Below are 22,201 nucleotides of genomic sequence, written 5' to 3' on the forward strand. Positions count from 1 at the left end.
GGGCGGAGTGGGTGGGGTGGGGGCGTGGGTGGAAAAGGAGGAGGAGGGGGAGGAGGAGGGGGATGAGGAGGAGGAGGAGGACTGGCACCGAGGTAAATGTGAATGGGTTGGAAGGGAGTGGGGGGACTCAGGGAGGTAGTTCGAAGAAGTAAATGAGAAGCAAAGCTTTGAGGGTCTTGATAAGGAGAGGAAGGAAGTATTTGATGGCGAGAATGACCAAAGAACGATAAAGGAGTGAGAGGAGGGGTGGAGGAGAAGGAGAGGTGGAGGGGAGTGAGAGGGGTGGAGGGGGAGTGGGAGGGGTGGAGGGGGAGTGAGAGGGGTGGAGGAGAGTGAGAGGGGTGGAGGGGGAATGAGAGGAGGGAGGAGATTCCAGCTGATTTACCAGAAGGATATCAATAATTATTAGAATAGTGATTGAAAAATATTGTTTACATTGGGGGTCCGTTGGCGCTTGTGTGTGTGTGTGTGTGTGTGTGTGTGTGTGTGTGTGTGTATGTATGTGTATGTGTGTGTGTGTGTGTATGTGTGTGTATGTGTTTGTGTGTATGTGTATGTGTGTATGTGTGTGTCTGTGTATGTGGGTCTGTGTATGTGTGGGTGCGTATGTGTGTGTGTATGTGTATGTGTGTATGTGTATGTGTTTGTGTGTATGTGTGTATGTGTGTGTCTGTGTATGTGTGTGTCTGTGTATGTGTGTGTCTGTGTATGTGTGTGTGTATGTGTATGTGTGTTTGTGTGTGTATATGTGTATGTGTATGTGTGTGTCTGTGTCTGTGTGTGTCTGTGTCTGTGTGTGTCTGTGTATGTGTATGTGTGTCTGTGTGTATGTGTATGTGTCTGTGTGTATGTGTGTATGTGTGTATGTGTATGTGTGTGTATGTGTGTATGTGTGTGTCTGTGTATATGTGTGTGTGTCTGTGTATGTGTGTGTCTGTGTATGTGTGTGTGTGTGTGTCTGTGTATGTGTATATGTGTATGTGTGTATGTGTATGTGTGTACGTGTGTGTGTGTATGTGTATGTGTGTATGTGTGTATGTGTGTATGTGTGTGTGTATGTGTATGTGTGTATGTGTGTATGTGTGTGTGTATGTGTGTGTGTGTGTGTGTGTGTGCTGAGAAAGCGAGATTTTTTTTTCTCCCTCAATGAAAACACGTACCCATGAAACGGGACAGTTGGAAAAGATGCTTCAGGAACCAATCCCAGCTATGGGATGGGTCGTCACGTGATCCCATCTGGACACGTCGCTGACGATGCTCAAATCGCAGATTCTCGTGCCATAGTGTCGATGTTGATTGTCCATCATATCAGATGTTATTGTTATCCATGTAAAAGCACGGTGTTGTCTCTTTGTCCCGCGTGTGATTTGTTGAGGACAATGCAAGCTCTCCTGAGCCAAATGTAAATAAAATAATTATTTAAACGGCCAACACGATATTGGCAAACTGAATTGTAAAATACATAACACTAATTGTTAAAAAAATAAAAAAAAACACATGAGTTCATTGAGTGAATGCGCATTCAATTGGCATCCAAGAACGCGCTGAACAAAAACTCGGGTTAGGGATACAAATCATAGGGGTTACGGATACAAATCCAAGGGCTGAGGGATACAAATCATAGGGGTTATGGATACAAATCATAGGGGTTAGGGATACAAATCATAGGGGTTACGGATACAAATCCAAGGGCTTAGGGATACAAATCATAGGGGTTAGGGATACAAATCATAGGGGTTACGGATACAAATCCAAGGGCTTAGGGATACAAATCATAGGGGTTAGGGATACAAATCATAGGGGTTACGGATACAAATCCAAGGGCTTAGGGATACAAATCATAGGGGTTAGGGATACAAATCATAGGGGTTACGGATACAAATCCAAGGGCTTAGGGATACAAATCATAGGGGTTAGGGATACAAATCATAGGGGTTACGGATACAAATCCAAGGGCTTAGGGATACAAATCATAGGGGTTAGGGATACAAATCATAGGGGTTAGGGATACAAATCTTAGGGATACAAATCATAGGGGTTACGGATACAAATCCAAGGGGTTAGGGATACAAATCTTAGGGGTTATGGATACAAATCCAAGCGCTTAGGGATACAAATCATAGGGGTTAGGGATACAAATCATAGGGGTTACGGATACAAATCCAAGGGCTTAGGGAAACAAATCATAGGGGTTAGGGATACAAATCATAGGGGTTAGGGATACAAATAATGGGGGTTAGGGATACAAATCTTAGGGATACAAATCATAGGGGTTACGGATACAAATCATAGGGGTTAGGGATACAATTCTTAGTGATACAAATCATAGGGTTTAGGGATACAACTCATAGGGGTTCGGGATACAACAAATCATAGGGGTTACGGATACAAATCACAGGGGTTATGGATACAAATCCTCAGGGTTAGGGATGCAAATCCAAGGGGTTAGGGATACAACAAATCATAGGGGTTACGGATACAAATCATTGGGGTTATGGATACAAATCATAGGGGTTATGGATACAAATCATAGGGGTTGAGGATACAAATCATAGGGGTTATGGATGCAAATCATAGGGGTTATGGATACAAATCCTCAGGGTTAGGGATGCAAATCCAAGGGGTTAGCGATACAAATCCTCAGGGTTATGGATGCAAATCCAAGGGGTTAGGGATGCAAATCCAAGGGATTAGGGATACAAATCATAGGGGTTTGGGATACAAAAACATGGGGTGAGGGATACAAAAACTCGGGACAGAGATGCAGATCCTTGGAGTGAGGAATACAAACCCTAGGAATTAGGGATGCAAATCCTATGTATTATGTGTTAAAATCCATGGGAGAAAGACACGAGTTCGAATCCTGGGACTGGATATAATTCCACAGGGTGGTGTGACATGTTAAAATCCTGAGAGTTATGGGTTCATTTCCACAGGATGGTGTTAGGTGTTCAAATCATTGGGGTTATGGATTTCAACATCCTCGGGGTTGTCATTTTATAATCTATGGGAAGGCGTTGTCCGTTTGGATCCTGGGGTTATGAGTCGTTACGGGTTCAAAGCCACAGGTGGGTCGCAATGTTTAAATCTTTGTCTTCAACATATTTTGAGCGTTGAAGCTCGTGCCAAAACTACCATGACATGCTACTATTTGACTGAATTACTATTAGACTGAAGTTCCTGAAAGCCAGCTGGCTCAACCTTCAGCGTTGGGGCAATCGGCGATGCACTGCCCCACCAGGTTTTGTCTTTTTGTGGTTCCATTCGGCAGTTTATGGTGACTCTTAAACATCTGTGGCCAGCTCGGGATGTCCCATCACAATGGTGCCGATATCAGGTATCACCATACCGATTACAATAACAAAGAAACAGCATTAAACATACAATGGAGGGACTATGAATGTAGGGTTTTATAAAAAAATAAATAACCGACTTCTTGATTTACAGTAAGTTTAAGGAACATGAACAACATAAACAAGAAAGAGGGTGTTCCCAAACTTGTTTCTCCATCTCACATCTTAACTGGAAGGCCACTCGGTAGAGCGCATACCTCTGCCACACAATGCCTGATCCACGAAAACATATCGGACCCAATACATTTCTGAAATATCATTTTTGGCCCCAATCTCTCAATGGTGAAGAATCACTTTAAAATTAAATAATTCTCGTATCCATATCCGGACTCGAATCTTCACCAAAATTGAGTCGATTCGTCCTTGGGAAACACCCAACCTGTCCACCAAGTTTCATCCGAATCCGTCGACAACTTTTTGAGATGTCTTGCGCACACACACAAACAGCCAGGGGGGTGAAAACCTCACCTCCTTCCATCTTCGGTGGTGGAGCTATAACAAGAGCTTTCTAACCTGGGTTCGAATCTCGACCCAGCTAGAAACTGCCATCCTTGTGTTTTTCATGCAGGGTGATGGATGCATCGATGCGGTCGGCATCCCTCGGATCGACGTCATTCCGGAGGACCTGTCTTTCAGCATGGTTGTTGCTGGAGGTGGCTATTGTGGTTAATGATGCCACCGTGTTCCTTACAAAGAGCCGGCGAGTTATCACCGGCATCCTGAACGAATTGTTGCTCAAATCACCATCAATCAAGTACCCTGCGTTGCAGTGAAGCACAAGTCGAGCATTGGCTTCTTCTTAGAACCGTTTCTTGAGTCGTCGTGATGCGCCTCCAAACTCTGCAAATATCAATGTGGCCTCAAATTATTATTATTATTATTATTATTATTATTATTATTATTATTATTATTAATTAATTGAAGCAACAACACAGGTTGACTTGAACACGCATGGGAAGGTCACGTTATACGCACCAATACCCTTTATCCGAACGTTCTAATTGCTACAAAGTTTTCAAAATATTACACCAAATGACTGATATGCCTAATTATTTGCCTTTCACAGAAACTCTTTACCCACAATTCAATCTGGGCTAAGAGTGCTTTGATAACAGCGTCTGAAGATGTATTGTCTGAAACACTTGAATGTCCCCAAAGCGCTCTATTTTTAAGCAGAGATAAAAGTTACAATGTATTATTTTGATACACTATCAAAATATTTTCAGCATTTGTCTCCAATATGGCACCGATAAGTGGAAATGGTTATAAATTTTAAGAAACGCATCAAAAAGCCCCCTGGGGGTTATTCATATGTCCGTGGGGCATTCGTAACATCATGACCAGAAGGTACAATATTCCGAGTCTCAGCAACAAAGTAGAACGAGTCATGTGCAGTACACACACACACACACACACACACACACACACACACACACACACACACACACACACACACACACACACACACACACACACACACACACACACACACACACACACACACACACACACACACACACACACACACACACACACACACGAACTACCCTACCGGTGATACACCACGATGATAGTGTATAGTTCAGTAGAGAATCCAGGAACCTTGGCTGAACAGCTTTTTTGAACACCATTCACATTTTATTTTCGTTATCTTTGTAGCATTGCCTAAGATCTCATCTTTCTGAGATGGGCCAGAGCCGAGCTGTGCTGGAACTATTCCGTGACCAAACGAATTTCTCGAGATGTTTTATCCAAGCCAACATGTTGTACCTTCACTAGAGATCTACTGCAAACCAAGACTTACCTTCCCAGCTTTCTGTGCAGGGAAATGTGCTTCATCCCTTTGATGGACGTTAAGCCAAACATTGGACTCTGAAGGACAACCATAACATCAGGACAAACCAAGAATACATGAGGTCTGAGTACAACTTAATCATTATCCTCGCCGAAGGAGAGGGTATTGCATTTGGGTCCGCCTGCTTGTTTGTTACTTGCCTAGTTGTTTTTTTTTGGCAAGTATGTTTATCACATCCGTTTGTTTGTGTGTGTGTGCGTGTGTGTGTGTTTGTCTGTCCACTTGCCTCCAGCCCAAACCGCTCAACTGATGGTTCTGAAATTTTCATCGATTAATGTCACCGACCCTGCGACTGTCCCACATTGAAGTTTCGTAAAATTCGATTGAACAAAAAGGTCTCCAAAGGCCAATAGGCCAATTTGTGCTAAATTTTCTAAAATCCTCAACTTTCATCCTAATGACTTGAAATTTTGAAGACCATTTGCATATCAGGTTACCGAATTCAGCCACATTAATTTTGAGGTAAAAATAGGCCCAAAAAAGGTCAACATAGACCAAGTTTCTAAAATCCTCAATTTCAATCCAATTAACTTGAAATTTGAAGAGCATTTTCATATCAGGCCTCTGAATTCAACCACCTATTGATTTTTAGGTAAAAATAGGCCAAATTTTCAAAATAGGCCGAAAGGCCAATTTGGGCCAAATTTTCTAAATCCTCAATTTTCATCCGATTGACTTGAAATTTGAAGAGCATTTTCATGTCAGGTCGCTGAATTCAACTACCAATTAATTCTAAGGTCAAAAGGACAACACAGGCCTAATTTCTAAAACTAGTACGTGCCCGTACGTGCAAAAAAAAAACAAAAAAAACTTTCAAACCACGAGCCAGAAAAAACAACCACACAGGCCGTTCCTTCGCTCTCGCGTGCCTGTACATGCATGGCCATACGTGCGTGGCCGTACGTGCAAAAAAAAACAACTTTCAAACAACCACACAGTTCCTTCAAACCGTGTCAAACAACCGTCCTTCAAACAACCGTTCCTTCGCTCTTGTAAACGACGACTGGATTGGGGCATTGTGTTTATCTATTAATGCGCATAAGAAATCGAGAAATTATTAGAATACATTGTCATCACGATCCGGAAGTGGTGCGTGCCCGTACGGAATGTTCACATGCATTCCACGAATTATCGCTTGCATTGAAGTAACAACTGCTGTGATACTTACACACACAGAGTTAATTAAAATCCAAATTAAAATCAAGTTTACCTCCCTGTCTTTGCTTGCCATGACATTCGCTGCCATTGACCATTGCCACTCATACGCCACGGGAACTAAGGCTCCGATCCCCATCGTAACCGGCACGGCACGTGACGTCATCGTCGGCCGGCCGCGCACCGGCCTACGCAGCAACGTGTCCTTTCATTGGTTTGTAAATAAATGGCCATAACTTGGGAAGCACTTGTCCGATTAATATCAAACCTTGAAAAGGCACAACCTCAGGTCCCCAGCAATATAGCTGGCAAGTTTCAATTAGATCGGACCAGTGGTTGTCGAGAAACAGCGGTCACACACACACACACACACACACACACACACACACACACACACACACACACACACACACACACACACACACACACACACACACACACACACACACACACACACACACACACACACACACACACACACACACACACACTGCTGGAAATATAGATAGATTGGGCAAAAAACCAAATATATCACTATATCTCAAAAAGTTGTGGATGAGTCAAGACAAAACAAGGTGGATGCGTTGGATAGGTGAAAAGAACAAGGTCCCACATTGAAGTTTCATAAAATTCGGTTGACTGAAAAGGCCGACATCGACCAAAAGGCCAATTTGAGCAAAATTTTCTAAAATCCTCAAATTTCATCCGATTGACTTGAAATTTGAACAGGATTTGTAGATCATGTCAGGGAATTCATCCACCTATTACTTTTGAGGTTATCTTAGGTCAAAAGGTCAACATAGACCTTTTTGTTGACCGATTTTGGGTCAACCCAAAATAGGCCAAAATATTAAATTGTTTCTAAAATTGTCAGTTTTCATCCAATTGACTTGAAATTTGAAGACCATTTGCATATCGGGTCACTTAATTCAACCACCTACTAATTTTGAGGTAAACATTGGCCAAAAGGTTGACGTAGGCAAAATTTTCTAAAATCCTCAATTTTCATCCGATTGACTTGAAATTTGAAGAGCATTTTCAAGTCAGGTCGATTAATTCAACTACCAATTAATTTTAAGGTCAAAAGGTCAACACAGGCCTAATTTCTAAAATTGATAGAGCCAAAAACTAAATATATCATGATATCTCAAAAAGTTCTCGACGAGTTATGACAAAACAAGGTGGATGAGTTGGAGAGGTGACAAGAACAAGCGGATTGGATTTTGGTTCAGATCCAGCCCATCAATGGGATACAAAACGTAAACTGTTCCACCTGGCAGAGGTATGCGATTTACCGAGTGCTATTCTACTTTGTGCTGTTTTGCCAAGTTCTCACTCAATGAGTGATTTTTCATGTTTGTTTGTCTGTTTGTCTGTTTGTTTGGTTTGTTTGTTTATCTGTTTGTCCGCACAAAACTTTCATGTTTTTCTCCGCAACTGCTTGTCGGATTGAGACAAAAATTTCACCAGAGGAGCGACTACTCGTGTAGAATGTTTTATTGATAATTATGACGTCATAGGTTACGTGGTGTGGCAGCCATGTTGGAAAAATGGAAAAACTTTGGACTTCCATCTCTGAAACCGCACCAAGGAAAAAATTGAAACTTGGGACATAGAAAGTACTCCGCATGGCGAATGAAAGTGATTTTTTATGACGTCATAGGTGCCTTCATTATGACATCATAACTGCATATGTAAAACGCTACATCCGATCAGTATGAAAATTTTTGAGGGTGTAGGGATAAAATGATCCACAGAAAATCTTTGATGACGTCATCGGTCATGTGATTCAGCATCCATATTGTTAAAAAAAAACAGAACATCTTCAAAAATCTTCGTCTGAAATGGCTGAACCGGTCATCACTGACATCAGTTATAAAGTGACAGTTCCAATTTTGTCCCTTATCAATTTCGTAACAAACCAATAAACTTTTGGCCATGTAGTGTGGAACATTCAATTTAAATAAGTTGTTACTCGATCATAAACTGACTTTTGTAAACAGATTGACTGACGGACAGACATGAACCAATTGCTTAACCCCACTTTCGCTTTGGATTCATCGAGTAATTAATGTCAATTAATATTATACACTAAGGCACATCAAGTAGATAGGGTCAGGTTACGGTGAATTTAAAACAGCTCCAAAAAAAAAGCAAGTCATCCTGGGAGGTTTAGGAGTTTATTTAGCAATCCTGTGAATTCCTGGACGTTTCGTTAGATCGCGGGTGAGGAGCATGTTGTTGTTTGATGGTGAAAGCTCGAATTGGCTGTACATGTACATGTCTGCAGCAGTTTTCTCTTTTGATAAAAAGCAGTCCATATCATGTGAAGATGATTAAATCGTCTTCAAATTTACGGATGGTCTTTATCTTTTGGTTTGCGTTGTGCCTACTTTGTTTGGAAACTTTGCCAAGACTTTTTAATACTCAGCACAAGAGGACAATATAGATTAAGCTTGATTGGCCTTCTGACAGTAAGACAATTGGCCGAAAGTAAATTAATTGATTGTTGATGAGTGAATGTTAAAGTGCATAGCTAGAGTACATATGATGTTGGAAATACTGCACAGACGATATCCTTTCGTTGAGTCATTGTCTTCTTACTCTGGGATGGCAGTAGACAAACGCTTGTGACAGGTTTGTGTGCCTGTTGCTATTTTCAAATTCTGCTGCTATAAATTGCCACCGTGGACAGCAAGATTCCACTCTGTGGCTGCCTTAAGCACTTTGCCCTTATTACAAACAGAAGCTTGCCTTAACTAATAGGACTTCAGCTTATTACCCTCGCCGGAGGAGAGGGTATAGCATTTGGGTCCGTTTTTGTTTTTTTGTTTGTCCGCACAGTACTTGTGTTTTTCTCTGCAACCGTCTGTCGGATTGAGACGAAATTTTCAACATAGGAGTCACTACTCATGTAAAATGTTTTAATGATAATTATGATGTCATACGTCACGTGGTGTGGCAGCCATGTTGGAAAAAACGGAAAAACTTTGGACCTCTAACTCTGAAACCACATCAAGGGAAAAATTGAAACTTGGCACATGGCAAGTACTCCTCATGGGGAATGGGTGTGGTTTTTACGACGTCATAGGTGCCTTCGTTTTGATGTCATAATTGCATATGAAGAACGCTCCATCTGATCAGGATGAAAAATTTTGAGGGTCATCTCGGGATAAATTGATCCACAGAAAATGAAAATGATGACATCATTGGTCACGTGATTCAGCTGCCACATTGTTTTTTAAAAAAATAGCCTTCAAAAAATCCTCTTCTCTGAAATGGCTTAACAGATCGAGGTGAAACTTTACAAGTATGATCGCCTATCCAGGAGAAACAAAACTTTCACACATATGACATCAAAGGTCACATGGTTTGGCAGCCATATTGGATTTACCCCAAAAACCACTAACAATCTTCTTCTCCAGGACGGCTGGACAGATTAATGGGAAACTTCACACAAATGTTCCCCAAGCTTTGGGAATGCTTGAGTATTCACAAATAATTGATGTCACAAGATCTGGAAGCCATATTGGATTGAGCAAAAATCTTAAAAATTATTTCTCTTGAACTGGTTCATCGATCAACGTGAAACTTCACAATCATGATCTGGTAGTGATGGGGAATATATTTTTCAAATTTCAACCTGATCAGACACATGGCCCGGCAACCAGAATTATTCAATTTTTTGAATCTGGGTTCTTTTTCATTTTTCTTTGAATAAGGCTCACTTAGCTGTGCTTGGATGGGTTTGAGGGAAGAGGAGTAGCAGCTGAAACTCAAAATCCTATCCAGGTTCCTCCTGATGACTTCATCTTTGCTTTTGCTTGTTCGGGTTCCTTCTGATGGCTCCAATGCAAGACTGTTCATATTTGGTCTTCCGTTCGATTTGAATTGAATGAATTTTAATCCCATTCTGAATTCAATTCAATAATAATAAACGTCACAGTTTAGGCACAGGTGTCCAATCAAAGTGGGTTGCATCAAAGCAGGACATCTTGGTACCCGTCATTACTGCCAGCAGTTATAGTTATGTTTATTATTCCCCTGCACTTGCAAAGCGAAAAGCAGGGTTAAGCATCGGTAGCGTACGTATGTATGGCATGCGTCGGACGTCATGTCTGCATTTTGTTAAGAGCTTACATCAAAAACCGTTCAGCGGAGGAAATTGAAACTTTACCACATGTTACATGACCATGTGATATAGCGGTCACTATTTTGAATTGAATATAGGCCAAAGGTTAATGAAGCCCAATTTTCTAAAATCCTCAATTTTCATCCGATTGACTAGAAATTTGAAAAGGATTTTCATATCCGCTCACTTAATTCAACCATCAATTATTTTTGAGGTCAACATACACCGAATTTCTAAAATTGTCAATTTTCATCTGATTGCCTTGAAATTTAAAGAGGATTTGCACATTCGGTCATTGAATTCAACTACGAATTATCTTTGAGGTCAACATAAGCCAAAAAGGTCAACAACATAGGCCAAATTTCCAAAATTGTAAATTTTCATCTGAGTGACTTGAAATTTGGAACAGAATTTTCATTAAAATGACCATCATGTGTCATCTGATCTGGCAGCCATATAGGATCTAAGGGAAAATCTTTGAAAATCTTCTTGAGAAACCGCCTAACCGGTCAATGCAAAACTTAACGAACCAACTCTTTTGTTTTTTAAGCATATGTAATTAATAAAATCTAAGTTGGATTCTAAGTTAGCGTGATAAACCTCGAAAAAATACTTTCTTGCATATATAAAGCAGGAGACTGAATAAAGCTCAAATCAGAAGCAGAAAATCTTTCGTAGAGTCCGAACAATGTGGGATAATAACTGAGGGGCAATCGTGAAGTTATTGGAAATGAGGTATCCAAAGGAGTCCATGTAACCAAACGTTTTCAAATTTTACAACTTACAAGTGAATATCATGAGAAGGGGAGTATTTTTTCGTGATGGAAGATAGAGAGATTATTGGGTGGACTGAACGACGATGAGAAAGTGATTAAATATAAAGACATAAACACAAAAGAGATTTTGTAATGTTTAGTTGTCCATTGTACATCCATTTGTATTATTATTGTACATCCATTTGTATTGTCACTCAAATACATGTATAAAAATTATGGGCCCAAACCAGAAATTGAACCCAGGTCCTCTGGAAAACCATACCATTGCTCTGCCATCTGAGCTATCTGGGCAACCCATTGGCTGAGCAACACAATTCTTCCACATATGCAGGTGCCACTCTCTTTCTCCCACAAAAAAGGAACATACCACTGTCAAACAAAGCTCACAAAAAGTTACTATAAAAAAGAATAAATGCCATAAAATGGGTTTTCCTCTACATGTACTATCTCCTTTCAGAGGACAGTAGGTGCTGTGCAAGCAGTTCTAAAGAAAGCTGTAGACAGGGTGGCATGCCATTGCCTTACCGGTGAATTGAATCGGCAATCACTGGATTTCAATACAAAATCTCCAGATTATTTTAATGGTCAGCCATAGCAAGAGGATCAGTCTCTTGAACTTCTAGGCTTCACCAGCATCCATGACATCTCCTGGGTTGACGATATATTTTGTAAAGCTGGCCTCCAAAGCCAGTTGCAATGCAGGCACCTTCCATCATGTCAAGTCATTCCTTGATAAATTAGAACTGCTCATAGCCTTCAAGGCCTTTGTGTGGAGCACAATGGACGACTGCTCTTCCCTCTAAGCTGACACCCCAGCATCACATCTGTCATGGATTCTGTGAAATCCAAAGCTCTCAACTTTATTGGCATTTCCCATGATAAGGCCAAAGCACAAGACTTGTTGCTGTCACATCATAGACAGGTTGGTAGCCTGTTTATTTTTTTAACCACCTCTCTCCTCTGGTCTAGCTCCCTCTGCTCTCTCACTCATCCAGTCTAGCTCCTAGAAATTCCAGGATAGACAAGTTCTTCCAGTAAACTGGTTCCAGTCCTGGTGAAACTAAAATCCAGACTTTCTACTTAAACAAAAACCCAACTCTTTTGTTTCTCTTTTCTCCCATTTGTGGAACTGCCATCTGAGTACTCCTCAATTGCACTCTTCCTTTGAGGGTGTTACACAAATGGTGCATCATTTCATGTCATCCTCCATCCTACTCATTATTTGAGCCCAATTAAGCCAATCTCACTCCATGCTCTTACATCCAGGTGACTGTGCTTCCTTCCCTCATTTCTCTCCAACTTTGTTGTTAGTTCATTCTCCTGCTTGTTGTATCCAACTGTGGCCCCACTGTTCCACTATCACTGTGTTGCCCCTTTATGTTTCCCTGTCAACTTGCTCTTCCATGAGCCTCTATTTGGTGTACAAAAAGGTGCAGACCAGTGAGCCAACCTAAAAAATCCATATATATATATATATATATATATATATATATATATATATATATATATATATATATATATATATATATATATATATATATATATATATTGTTACGGTTGTGGAAATTCGCAAACCACCATTCAGGTCCCGTAGGTGAGATATCTCTGTAAGTACATGTGTAGTTAGCCCCAAACCCGTTGTTTAGAGGGAATAAATGTGATTCATTCGGGCTGCGACCCTTTGAGATAGCCGTTTTTCTGTTCTATCTTTATTTTGAACCAACCTCGAACCAACTGCCATCACACAACAACCACCAACCACAACGCCGCTTCACAACAACAACAACGCCAACAGCCACGATCTTTACCTTCACAACTCGCTCCCGCAAACATCGCATCACCGCCATTCCAAACGGAACCATGGCCATAAACCACCACCATAAACCCTCCACCACCTTCACCTCTCTCCTTCTGCGGCCATTCCCGCACCACCTGTGAGCACCGAGCGTCAGGCTGTCCTGGGCTCGTACGGGACGCGCGCCGAGCCGCGAGTGCAAAATGCGGCCTTTCTGAGGAGAAATCGGATCAGGAATGCAACACGCCCACTTCTGATCCGTCCAATCAGCAAGCGCGGGGCGGTTTGGCCCCGCCTCCAGGCGCGTCTGTGTGGAATCGAGATATGCAAATTCTAGGATCAGGGGAGATTCACGCCCCTTTTCCTCCGTCCAATGGGCGAGCGTGGCTCCACCCCCGAGCTCGTTCTGATCCAGAAATTTGCATATGGGTTCTCCTGCCGGCCTATAAAGCGCCGAGTGCGGGGCGAATCTGAGCAGAGTCGGTTTGGGAAGAGTCAGTTTTGGAAGATCAGAGAGTGGCAGAACAGGCAGAGTCGGTTTGGGCAGAGTCGGCCTTGGAAGAGTGGAGAGTGGCAGAAAAGGCAGAGTCGGCCTTGGAAGAGCGGAGAGTGGCAGAAGAGCGGAGAGAGTTTTGGGCAGAGGCAGTTTGGAGCGCGGAGTGGAGTCGGGAGGCGAGGGCGTCCCGGTGGTTTTCGGCAGTCGGCTGAGGAGAATTGGGGGAAGAGACCGAGGAGCTCGGGTCCGAGGCAAGGAAGACGGCGGTCGGCGACGAGGTCGCGGTGGAATCGCTCGTCACGTGACCCAAGCAAGCCAGCTATACTCTTTCCCCAGAGCATCAACAATTCCCCCCCTTTTTCCCCCGCGCTGAGATAGTGCGAAAAGGGGGCCCCGTTCTCACCCCACCCCAAGCACTGCCAACGAAACCCGCGAAGGAGCACGAAGTCGGGGCACCGCCGTTCTGCCACATTTGCGGCTCATCACAAAGACACGGGTAGGACCCACCCGGTCTCGCGGACCTGACCGCTCTTTCAGGTCCTGCGCAAATATTGGCCCACAGGCCCCGTCTGCCCCCTTGTCTTTGAGGGTGGCCTTTTCTTTTGTTTCTGTGTAAACGTGTGTGTGTAGCGCCAGTCTGGTGAAGTAAAACTGTTAAGTGTTGCCGTGTGTCGGTCTTATTCGGTAGTATCTCTGCGTCATTGTTTCTTTTGTTACATTTGCTTTTTTTTCATAATTGTTTTAATTGTATATGTGTGCTTTCCGTGTGCCGCAGAATAAATGTGCATCATGTTGAACTGTTTTCCCGTTTCGCTTCGTCTTTTCTTTAATTGAACCTCCATCTTGCTTCACGTAAAGGGTTGGTAGTGGGCTTAATACGCCCGATAATTAATCGGAACCGTCGAGGCCGACGATAACACCGCTCGGTTATCCCGATAGTACGGAACGGATCGCTTAAGCGGCTCGTGTCCGGAGTCGACCTGCGGCGAGGTGCGATCGCCCGGTCTACCCTCCGCATGGGTACTTAGGTAGGTCGAGTTTGGCGAACAACCCTATCCCACCCGGGTGGCCGATTGGCACGATCGTGGTGAGGCCAAAAGGCCCACCCGTGACTAGCTCCCGGCGTTAGTCCGAGAGGGTCACGACAGAATTGTCCGTCCGGTGGGCGACGTTCCGCGATTCGAGTCACGTGGCCGTTTGCATGCCGGCGGGCGCGAATTCGCAACAATATATATATATATATATATATATATATATATATATATATATATATATATATATATATATATATATATACATACATATATATATATATATATATATATATATATATATAAATATATATATATATTTATATATATATATATATATAAATATATATATATATATATATATAAATATAAATATATATATATATATATATATATATATATATAAATATATATATATATATATATATATATATATATATATATAAATATAAATATATATATATATATATATATATATATATATATATATATATATATATATATATATATATATATATATATATATATACACCATAAGAGAGCTGTTTGTGTGTCTGTGTGTCACCATTTTTCTCAAAGATGGCTGAATGGATATTCATCAAACTTTCAGAGATTCATCAGTGAGTGCCAGGGAGTGTTTTAGGCAAAAACAATTTTTGAAAATTTTGAAAAAGAAACAAAAAAAAAAACAAATAAATAAACAAATAAATCGCTCTATAGTGCTCAAGACTTTGTAGCTATGTGAAAGATAATGTTAAATAATCCCGACCCCATGACTTAGTGGGTGTGGGGAAGTGTTTTAAGCCCCCACAAAATTAGACCGGGCAACACCGGGTACCCCCTAATAGTACTGTCTCCAACAAATTAATGACAACAGGTTTGTTATCGGATAATTGATTTTATCCATATACAATAATAATTAGTGCTTACATCAAAAAATGTTAAGAAATTCAAAGTATACTTTATTTTATTTCGGAAGCAACCATGTTTTGTGGTCCATATGTTTTGTTACCCCTGCTAGCAAATTCATAATACAAATGTGTCATTACATTACTTATGGAATAAATTTCAATTGGGTGTACAAAGGGTAAATTGGGGTGGAAACGAGCAACAAGACATCGACCACTCTCGAACCCCCTCCCCAGTCGTCTCCTATAAATACTCAATTGTACTCATCACCCACACCTTATGTAAAAATGATTTAAAGGAAACAAACAAAAGGTTTCGAATGATCCATGAGATGATTGAAGTATTGTATGGACTATGAAACAGACTTCTTTCATCATTCATTCAGAAACACTGAAATTATCCACTCTCAAACAAATTGCTTTTTGCACTGCAGTAATAACAGTTTGACACCTTTCGCATTCGTCTTTTTAAAGAGAATTTTATGCTTCACTTCTATTTACCTAAAATTATCAGTTATAAGTCTTGGTAATCGATTTTAAATTTTTTAATGTTTCATATAATCCTTATAGAGCATTTCTTATTGAAAAGCAAAATCTCAAAGCTCTTTGCAAAGAAAGGTACGAAAGGTAAAAATTTTTTTAAGAAAAGCAAAAGCTGGGTTTTCGGAGAGTTTTCTGAACAGTAATGGACGAGGCTATGACAGTTACAAAGAACCACAGGCTATCGGATATAGAACATTCATTTTAATAACTATGCATTATATACATCTTAAAAGAATTGAAACCTTGAGAGGAAAGCTAATCTAATCTCATCCACCAATCTGTTCTGATCCAATTTATTATAATCTACTCCAAATGCAGGTGCCCAGAGGGCTTTATAATTCTTGCTATTAAAATCAATGCAGACCCAAAGCTGTTTCAGACTGAAAGGCCTTTAATAAAGTCAAGCGATTAACGTACACCTGACCAAAAGGGGAATTTGGAATTCGGTGAGGATTGGAGAATTTGAAGCGATACATCACTTACCTTGCTTGTGCTTCTGGCCAAATTGTGCAAGCCAGGTGATATTTAAGATTTGTCTGCACAGAGCCTTTACAACTCTCATTAATGACATGATGTAAAAAAAAAACTTAATAAAGGTTTTGTTGAGCAGCCTTATCATGCTAAGCTCATGGTGCAAAACGATTATGGTACATCAGATGTAGAAGAAGCTTGGCTTCCAGAGTTGTTAAATTTGACTCAACGACTCAGGCTCAAGTCATAAGTAAGACAATTACAACAATCTTACAGCAAACTCAAGTATAATCGCAAGACATGTGTTCACGTTCATCGCAAATGCACTAATTTGCTTTCCAATGACTGGTTGTGCCCATTCGAGTGTCTGTTTTCCACTTTCCCAAAAGTATCACGAGGGAATTTCTCAAATAAGAACAAAAACAGGCCTTACTTTAGTAGATAACACTTTTACATCTTGTATGCCACATCGTCGATGTGTGAGGCCTGACCCGAAACAGTTCAAACTCACCTCTTGGATAAATCCAAGAACTGGCGAACACCATGATCAACCATATCAAGAGGCCAACAATATCAGCATCAACTCTTGTGAAAGATATAAATGCATCTTTTTTATACTTGTATGATTACACAGGACAACAATAAACTGAAATATCTTCTTTCTTGAAGGAAATGATGTTGTATATTTAACCTTCACCCTCATCACCTTCATTATATCATTACACCTGCTGATAGTTATTCTTTTGTTGGATTTAAGTCTGCCAGTAATCTAACTTGGGCTCATAGGACTATTGTTCTGTATTGCTGCTGCTTCGAGTATGTTCTTAAAAACAAAACACACCTCCCTTTTTATATACAAGGAAAACACTGATAGGTTTGGGAGTGGAGCCATGATATCATTGTGTTCCCCAGATATGGGGGTAAGCAGACAGCACAGTGCCAGGTAGCTATAGGTAAAGCTAATAGGGTTTTAACTTGTATTCATTGGGAGATAAATTATAAATCAAAAGAGGTATTGTTAATACTGTACAGGAATACAGTGAGGTCTCATGTAGAATATTGTGTACAGTTTTGGTTAGCACATCTGAGGAAGGATATAGCTGTCATAGAAAGGGTTCAGTGTAGGACTACTAGATTGATCCCAGGCCTAGCGAGACAAAGCTATGAGGAACGGCTGATGGAGTCAGGGCTTTATGCATTAGAAAGAAGGCGGTTACGAGGGATATGATGGAGATGTTTAAGATAATCAAGGGTATAGACAAAACAAGTTAAGAAGAGTTTTTCTACAGAATCGACAGTGATAGGACCAGGTGCCATACCCGAGTAAGGAAGAGGAGAGTGAGGACAGTATTAAAGCAGGGATCTTTTAATCAGAGAGTAGTTAATGCATGAAATGGTCTCTTTGGAAGAGTTGTGGAAGTAGAAACAGTAGATAAGTGTAAATTGGAATTAGATAGATACTTATAAGCTTTGGAAATATAAGGGTACAGGGATATTGGCAGAACTTGTTGGTAGTTTGTATTTTTATAGGTGGTAGTTTACATGTGGAGTAATTGTGATGTCTGGAGGTGGGTCACATCAAAGGATGAATGTGTGGTTGGTATACTTGTGCATTATTCACCTGAACCACCTTCATCCCCTCCCCCCCCCCCACTCATCCTTGCACCCTAGCTGCCAAAAATATATTTAGAGTAATAATAACCACAACTTCTCAACCCCCCCACCACCACCACCACCGAAAGTCCTCAACCACCCCCCCCCTCAACCTCCCAACTCTGACCCATCTTTGTTCTCCCTTCCAGCCCCAACTCTTGTCCTACCTTCCTCACCCTCCTCCTGCTCACAAAAACAAATGGGCATTCCCACATCGAAGCAGTGGAATATTTAACTTTTTACCCTCCCCTATCATGCTATCACCGACTTCACAAAAACCGCGATCAAAACAGCAACAGCATGGCCCCTAAATGTCACGGCCCATCACAGTCGCCTGTCCAACTAACAATCCCAAGAGATATGTGGAAACCCTGTGGAATTGCAACTCTCAAGTGACCATGAGCAGCCTAATTGTGTCAATAAACGACCCTAAACCAATTATCTTCTTCCTGATGCACATATACAAATCGTTTAAGAGAAAATAGTCGGACATAATAGCAAGGACGCACCGAACCTGAACGGTAAAACTCCCTGCTTGAGAGAATGCTGCATAGTTATTTGGGCGAAGCATAGACAACAAACTGCTGCATCAAACGCTGTGACCTACATTCACAAGGTTTATGTCACCTATCAACTCAAAATCCTCTTAACTGTCACTTCAGTTGTTTTACATTGCAGGGAAAACTGATTAGGGAGGGCGTGGGGATTGTAAATATGACAGCTCTGGAGATGTCTTTGGCTTCCCAGAGCAGTGAGCACCAACATGGCGGCCGTATGATATATTTTAATGTTGAAATTGTGGGTGGAGTTAAGCAGGCTGTCCAACCAATGGGTGGAACAAAATGTTTAAATATTTAGTTTAATACATGGATGGACGAACAAGGGTGTTATTATACATACAGCTAAAACTTTTAGTTTAAATATGAGTTTATTTGCATGTACCGTATAACAATGTACCCACTCCCCCCTCTCGTGAAATGAAGGCCATGGCCTGACAGATTTATATAATCTGGTGTTTGTGTAAAGGCCCGGTCACACCTTGACGTTTTAGCCAGCGATGGCAACGTATTAAAATGTATCTAAAACGCTGGCTTACGTTGAACTTTTGATGTTTTTTTTTTTAAAGATTCGGACGTATTCATAGCGACTTGGTCTTATGTATAACGCATTGGTAGCGGACACAGAACGTTTCGTTGTGTTATAGATAACTTATACCAACGAATGCTGAACCTATTGTCGACCTACACAACCGATGCCCAATGATAGTCTAACTTCGGCATAGCGCGTTGCACGCATCGCCGACGATGTCGTGACGTAGCCAATTAAAAGGCTGACGCACAACGATTCGAATCATAACTGCCGTAGAAATGGAAGGGTCAACATCGCGGTCACACCTTGGCGATCTTGCCAGCGTATGCCGACCTAAGAAAAATGTGTCTAAAACGTTGGGGCACGTCAAATACGGTATGAGTAAGTTTGGTATACGTGAGTAGAACGCTAAAGTACGCTATCATACGTCGTAGTAAGTAGAGTACGTCAAGAAATTTTAAACATGTTCAAAATTTTACGACGTACTTGGCGTATGACACACGTTCCGCATGCGATGGGGATAAGTTGTACACACGATATGCAGACGCTTACACACGTCCACAAACGCTACTTATAAGCTACTCATAAGTCGAAACACGTCGCGGTGATGTCTTTTTTACGCGAAACTTATTTCTAACTTATGTTTGACGTGTTTTGAACCAATTCTTTACGTAGTCCCAACACACATCGACGTATGTAGACGTATTCCAATGACGTCTTCCGGTCGACAAAAATAATAAATTAACGTGTTTCTAGCTTACAACTGCCATATAAAGACGTGTTCCCAGCGGTTTTGGGAATTGGTATATAAAAATGCTGCTCATAAAAGGGGAACCCAACAGTGTTTTCGAGTCCTTTTTGAGTCTATGTCCATGTCAGCAGTAACAGTATCAGTATCAGTATCAGTATTAGTATTAGTAGTAGTTTGTTCATGTTGGCAGTAGTAGGTGAGTGTGAGGGGGAGAGTGTGGGTTATGATGGATCGTCCTTGCGTTTAACGATTTAAATGATAAACTCAACGATTTAAATGGCTGCATCTCCACTATTGAAAGTAGACGCTTGCGCTCAACAATTGGATTTTTTTTACACTCAACGACTTTTAAACGGTACCACTCAGCTAGTTTCATTGTTTACAATGAACAATTTAAATTTCTGTCACTCACCTTTGTTTTTTGACGCTGGGGTTTGGAAATTTGAAGCGTTTCTTCTGAACGTGTTAAAACGCTCAAACTCGACTATTTTAAATAGACGCTGCCGATGGACAATTGGAATCATAGCCAAGCTAGACATCGAAGTGTGAACATCCTCGTCGTGCCGAAGAAGAGTTTGAAGAATGCTGCAAATAAGTGTCCTGGCCGTGGCCGTGGACGCTGACGCAAGGACGATCCATTATACCGACGTCTTTTAGCCTATGAGTAACTTAAAAGTAACGTCTGTCGAAGTGTGGCAACGATCGCGTAACGTGCCAACAACACGTTAATCATAGGTTAGAAATAAGTTTCGGGTACGCTAAACATTACCTCGGCGTGTCTCAACTTATGATTAACTTACAAGTAGCATGTGTTGACGTCTGTCAACGATCGCAGACCGTGCATACAACCTGTGGCCAGCGTAGCGGAACGTGTGAGTCATACTCCGGCATACGTCGTGAAATTTCAAGCATGAAAAAATTTGAGGACAACCAAAAAGTACAACGTTTAAAGCCAACGTACAACGACGTATGGCAGTGTTTTTCAGCGTGCTCTCAATGTTATCAAAACTTACCCATAACGTATTCAACGTGTGCCAGCGTTTTAGAAAAAAAATTTCAAAAATCGGCATACGTTGGCTAAAACGTCAAGGTGTGACCGGGCCTTTACACAGACATGATGGCTCAAATGACGTCCTCTTGTGTCAAATTTCCTTTCTATGTTTTGTATTGTCTGGCTACATCCCTTACAGAGGCAGTAGTGTATGCAGTAAGGTGTGAGACAAGTGAGGAGAAAGTTTTCTTTTTCTTTCTTCCAAAGTGTCCAGCACTCATGGAAGAGCTTTGACATTTGCTCCTCATACAACAAAGATGTTAGGAAACATAAATGCACTTTTACAATTACAGTACAAAGACATTGTGAGACAAAATTAAATCAACTAAGGAATGGGATTTACACCTGGGATCCATGAATCACAGGTGATGTGCTCAGGTGGGAAGAGCAAACAGGCCAACCCATTAGTTTATGTTTCAATTCAAAGTGAGCGAGAACCATTGAACAGCACAATTATTTTGCTAGGTTTTCTCATATTGTCCTGTCTTTCCTTTTGTCTCCATATTTTTGGCTGCTTCATCTCAAATTAATTTCCCATGATTACCTTTACCATTTACCGTAGGTTTCTCCTGCAAGTTCCCCTTTCTCCGGCAGCTGCGGTGCATCCAGGTATTCTTGTCCATCTGTTTCTCCTTCACCTCACTTTTTTGTGTGTTGACCCTTCATCCTCTGTTGTCCTGCTCTTCCATGAGGTCAACACTTGTAAAAAAAAAGAAAAAAAGAATAAAGAATTAGCTTTTTTAGAACCAAGGTAAAATCACCAACTTCACCTATCAAAGCAAAAAGAGGATTTAATAATTTGTCTGTTTAATGGTGAATGTATTATATTTTGGAAAAAGAAAATCATATTTTGGTTCGGGTTTAAAACGCAAACGCTAAACCTCGAAAAGATAAAGTAGCGTAAAGTGTCAGTGTTGTAAGTGCCATTTTCTTTGCTGTTTTAGGAGTTAGAGATAGAGAGTTTGGAGAAGTGTAGCAACAGAGATGGAGGGGGAAAGTAAGGAGGAGAGTGAGGCTGAAGAGAGGGGAGGGAGATGGATAAAATTGCAGGGCTCCCTGCTGGTTCCGTCTCCACCTCTATTGTTGGCCTGAGCCGGCATGGCGCCTGCGAGGCTCAGCTCATTTCTGCACAGCCTGCCCTG

General features: G+C 41.2%; 1 protein-coding gene across 3 annotated transcripts in view; it reads right to left on the reverse strand.

Annotated features, from left to right (window-relative positions):
- Window positions 1-3,332: 3,332 nt before the first annotated feature.
- LOC147030596 (uncharacterized) overlaps window positions 3,333-22,201 on the reverse strand; it is a 94,301-nt gene continuing 75,432 nt past the window's right edge. For all 3 annotated transcript variants that reach the window (XM_085874829.1, XM_085874828.1, XM_085874830.1), the window contains 3 exons: window positions 22,135-22,198; window positions 21,617-21,758; window positions 3,333-4,193 (listed from right to left, as the gene is read on the reverse strand). The gene's annotated coding sequence lies outside the window, so the exon portion shown is untranslated. The remainder of the gene's footprint in view (window positions 4,194-21,616; window positions 21,759-22,134; window positions 22,199-22,201) is intronic.

This window comes from Eptatretus burgeri, chromosome 3 (assembly GCF_056783735.1).
Source record: "Eptatretus burgeri isolate ZD-2024b chromosome 3, Ebu_testis_v1, whole genome shotgun sequence".
Lineage (NCBI taxonomy): Eukaryota > Metazoa > Chordata > Myxini > Myxiniformes > Myxinidae > Eptatretus > Eptatretus burgeri.